Source organism: Temnothorax nylanderi, unplaced genomic scaffold (genome assembly GCF_030848795.1).
Source record: "Temnothorax nylanderi isolate EJ_2023f unplaced genomic scaffold, tnyl_v1.0 TNYL_tig0333_pilon, whole genome shotgun sequence".
Classification (NCBI taxonomy): domain Eukaryota; kingdom Metazoa; phylum Arthropoda; class Insecta; order Hymenoptera; family Formicidae; genus Temnothorax; species Temnothorax nylanderi.
Window position 1 is genome coordinate 166,524 of NW_027249395.1, and position 5,122 is coordinate 171,645.

Sequence of the window (5,122 nt, forward strand, 5' to 3'; positions counted from 1 at the left end):
AAAGGCGGAGGAAGCTGCAGCAGAAAAAAGGAAGGTGTCGAAGGGGGTTAAAGAAGGCGGAGAAGAAGAGAGGAGGATAGTATAGGACAGAGGGGTGATGATCGGAAGATGGGTGGAGAAGGAGGCGAGAGGAAGAGTAGGGGCGGTGGGGGCGAGAGGGGGAAGAAAGCGAGGGAGAAGGTCTGTCACGCGAGGAAGGAGAGGATGACGCCAGAGAGTGGAGACGGAGCGAGGGGGGAAGGAAGCGAGGGAGAAGGTCTGCCACGCGAGGAAGGAGAGGATGACGCCAGAGAGTGGAGACGGAGCAAGGAGAGGGAGGAATAAGGGATAAGATAGGATGGGGAAAGCGGGGGAGGGGACAGCTAGGAAGGAAAGGGTAAAGGGTAGAGGGCGAGGAGGGGAGGGAGAAAAAAGAGTGTAAAGGGCCGTAATGGTCAGGTCGGGATAGGAAGGAGGATGTTTGTAAAGGGTTGGGTACGTCCCTGAAAAACGCCAGTTGTAATGTATGTGTATAAGTGAGGTGGAGATACAATGTAAAAAGTTTGGGATCGTTCCTATAAAAAAAACGCCTTTTGAACCCTGCGGGGAAAAGAAATAAAGCATACATACATACATACTAGTAGCAGGAACATTATAAAAAAACTTAATAAACCTCATATATAACTTAAAATAACTTTTTCTCTTTTCTTGCACGTTTACATGAATATGTACTATTCTTTCAACATTGCCACAGTAAAAATCAGTCAACTTATCAACATATATCACATTTATCTTTTGTACTGTTTACCGTCTAATCGCACATGTACGTAGTTTAAAAATAAAACTGAATATTTAGCTCATTGATTTAACAAACTCTAAAAGAAATTTAAACATCAATATGACGTATACCTACTCTTTGACTTCTTTAGTATGCAAACAAATGTTTAAATTATTTTTTAACTCGTTATAATTTGCGTAAGTTTTTGGCAAAATTAATGTATCCGTGGTGTATACATGTGGTGAATATAGGTCTTTGGCTCAATTTAACAGAGTCATTAAACTTAATATTAATAACATTTGGCATTTGATACAAAGCTGTTATTAAAAATATAAACTTTAGTAAATTGTCTTTATCAAGACAGTTGATGTACATAATCAAATAATGTAGCACCTCATTTTTTTCATTTGTAAGGTAAGGGTCGGTGACTAAGCAATTGATGACTTTGGTCGGAGTAGGTACCTGCATATCTAAAAAAAAAACTGTAAAATCGCAATGTCCCCGAAAATCGGGATATTTTTCTGGTTGTACACCCTGACGAAGTTTGTCAATTAATTTCCGCGGCATATCGACCAACAATTCGGTAGCAATTACTTGTAATTGCTCTGAAAAAATCTCAGAGTCGGCTTTTGCGAAAAATTTATTTGATTGGAAAAAGTCCCCAATGACTTCTTGTTTTTTTCTGTCAGAGATGAGAAATTTTTTTGACCTTTTTGAAGACTTTTTCTTAAATATGGATTTACATAATTCATTAATTCCTGCAATAGTATCAATCAATTTCAATCAATTATTCTTTATTTCGCTCCCCTTCCGGAGCTGGAAAGGCGTTTTTTTTTCAGTAAAAACAGTCCCAAAAACCTTTACATCTTGCTTCATTTCCCCCTCCTGGTCATTGAGCGACCTCACATCATATTTCCCTTCCCTTCGTCTTCCACCCGGCACCCGTCTGGCCATCTTCTTCAGCTTCCCTTAATTCAGCACCCCTCTGACTCCCTTCTTCCTGTCGCGGCTCTTCCCTTTTTTCCGACTCTCTCCCTCCTCGTGTTCGACGCCTTCCTTCTTTCTTACTTTACCTTCACTCTGAAAATAAAGGTATTAATCCTACATCTTATTTCCTTCTCCTCTTCCCCTCCCTCTCCCTTAACGCTTCTCTCTCTATCTCCCTTCATCTCTCCTTTCTATCTTACATTCCTCTTACTCTCTTTTCTTTCTATCGTCTTCTTCCTCGTCCGAATCCATTAGCAGATTCTCCTCCATCCTTTTCGCAATCTCGTCCTCCGCGGTCCTCTTTGGTCTCCCGCTTTCCTCCTCTCTCGTTTCTTTTCTCCTTTCTTTCTCCTCTCTTTCTCTTACCCTTGTCTCCACCGATTTGTCCTCATCCATTTTCACCCTTAATCTGCTCCCTTCCTTTCTTCTTGCATCTAATACCTTCCACTTATCCTCCTTATTCCCCATTTTTACTATTATCGTCACCCAGTCTCCTCTCTGACCTATCACGCTTACCTCTTTCACCTCCACCTTCACTTATAATCCTTCCGAAAACAATTCCTTCACCTTCTCCCAATTTGATTCCTCTCCCATCCATCTCTCCTTCTCGATCCTTATTATTACGTTCTTCTTTCTTTTCTCGTCGTCGTTCCTTTCATACTCTTCTGCCCACCATTTCCTTTTACCAAAATTACCCTTACTCTCTTTACTGTCATCCCTCTTCCTTTTGCCCGCACTCTGCTTCATCCTATACACCTTTCTTTTTAATCTCTCTACCTCCTCCTTCAATTCTTTTATCTCCTCATATTTTTTTTACTGTCTTCCTTAAACTCCTTTATCATCTCCCATACTTTCCCCTTCTACTATCTTTTCTATCGCCTCCTTTTCTATTATAATCTTCCCTCTGCACTCCATCCTTTCTTCCACCGCTTTCCTCTCTTTCTCCCTTTAGGTTATCTCCCTCTGCACCACCCTCCTGCCCTTCTTCTCAACTTTCGTCGCCTCCTCTTCTACCTTCCTTTCTCCTTCCTTTCTCAGGCAGCGTCGCCCGGTGTCCAAGCACGCCTTTCTCCTCTTCTCTCCCCTCTAATTATTCGTACTATCCTCCACTTCTTTATTCTTGTTCCGCGTTCGTAATCTCTCTAGCCAATACGTACTTATACCTCACACTTACGCACTCTAATGGCACGTGTCCTGCCTCGATCGCTACGCCGTACTCATGTCCCTCTACCGTGTCGCACCATCGATCCTCCTATCGATCCGCCTCAGTTTTCCCTTCTTATCGACTCGCTCAATTTTTCTCCGCGTTATCCGTGGTCGACACCTCTTCGTCGGTACCTCGCCTCTCCACCTTACCGACTCGTCCGTGTCGCCGGATCCCTTGCTTCCTTCTGGCCCTTCGAGCCCGCTCACCCTCACGGGCACCCCGGCGCCGCCACGCCTCCACGCCCGCCAGATAAGCAGCCTCGCCTTCTTCCCGTCTCCCTTCTCTCCCGGTCATCTTCCACCTCTTCCACCTCTCGCTTGCTCCTTATCTACCAGCACCCGGCTTCTCCGCCTCCTCTCTCCCCTCGTCACACCCGATCACATCCTCTGCCGCACCGCTCCTCCACATCACCACACCTGCTGCATGTGCATCCCCGCGTTCTCCTCCTTTCCTTTCACCTCCGTCCTCTCCCGTCCTGAACCCTGCTCCTCTCTCTGCATCCTCTCTCTGCATCCTCTCTCTGCATCCTCTTTCCAAAGTCCACCGTCAACATAACCTCTCTCTCAGGCCTCCTCATTTCCAATAGATTTCTGCCGTCCCGCTTTACTTTCCACCTCGCCTCCACTTACTCCACCTCATTTCGGCTTTCTTCACGCCTACCTTTCTTCCTCCACCTTCCCTCTCCCCCATAAACCTTTTTCCGACTCTTTTCCTCCCTTCCCAGCAAACGAAAAAAGATTGAAAAGAATTAAAACGAGATTGCCAGGAATTCAATTAAGGACTTTCCGAATTCCATTTTGTCCAAAAAAGGGATTGAAATAGTTTCAATATCATGGAATTCCTTATTTTGGAAAGAATTTGTCTTTTTTGAATCCCATCCAATTCCGACACAAAAACGTAACGAAATGAATACCACTCAATGCCAGGTTAGGGATTGGAAAGTTTCGTCGTGAATTCCATTGAATACCATTGATTCCGTTAACGAAATGAATACCATTGAATGCCAAACTAGGAATTAAAAATATCCGTATTGAATTCCATTGAATTTCGTCTATTCTATATTGAAACTATTTCAATCCCTTTTTTGGACAAAATGGAATTCCTGGCAATCCTGTTTTAATTCTTTTCAATCTTTTTTCGTTTGCTGGGTTTCTACGATCCACCTGTTCCCCCGTCGAGAGCTACGGGAGACCTCAATTCCTGCTATAGTATTGTAGGATCAATATTGGCATCAGAATTTCCGATCAATGTTAAAGTAATCCTCGATAATTTTGCTGGAATACTATTAGTTAAAATCAACATGTGCGGAACGAGACAATCTTCACCTTGAAAAAATGTGCTCAAACATTTGTCAAAAAAGATGTTAAATAATTCTTTCGTGAGGCCACCGCCATCAATTCCTATTTCGCCAATAAATTTCACGTTTAAACTTTTGCTCAGAAGTTGCTTGTCCGCATAAAGGCTCATCAGTTCATTAACACAATTGGTTCTGGAGATATCGATGGTTACAGTTTCTGCGTTTTCAGGTAGAGATGGGAATGAAACAAAATTATTTGCGGGATCAAACTCTTCGGTGAGACCTAAAAAAAATAAATTTTGGTTTTTATCTACGCGTTACTGTAATAACAAAAACATTATTTGCTGGCGATTAAATAGTATATATTTATGAATTTTTGAAAACTATCCCTTTTCGCTATAAGAACATCCTACAAGACAAATAATGGTTGCATACGCAAATGATCATCGTCATCCTCATCTAAATTCTCTTCGTCCATTTGGATTATTCTGGATTATTCACATTCCGTGCGAGATCTCTCGTTTGATTTACGATTGAAGCACGAGTTGGTGATAGAATGGAATCAGTGTGCGATGATGGACGAGGAACGAAATCTTTATCTGCAAAAATTGGCAAATCGTTTGGAAAGTCTTTCAGTGGTAATACCACTATTTTACTCTGTCCTATTTCGGTCTCCAAGTTAGATCCATTGTCAAAACTGATGCGAATAATTTTTTTATTTTGTTGCATTCTTGCTATCATAATTCCGCACATTCGCAACATATGCTGAATGTGCGGATGAAAAAGGAGAATTATGCTCGTTTTGATTTCCTCGCAAGAACTGTCTCTTTGTATCTCGAGTACTGTATTCGCTTCACCTAGATATAACAAGTTT

The 5,122-nt window shown here is 42.3% G+C and overlaps 1 pseudogene; it reads right to left on the bottom strand.

Annotated features, from left to right (window-relative positions):
* Positions 1–888: 888 nt before the first annotated feature.
* LOC139781383 (uncharacterized) lies at positions 889–4,726 on the bottom strand (annotated as a pseudogene).
* Positions 4,727–5,122: the final 396 nt, after the last annotated feature.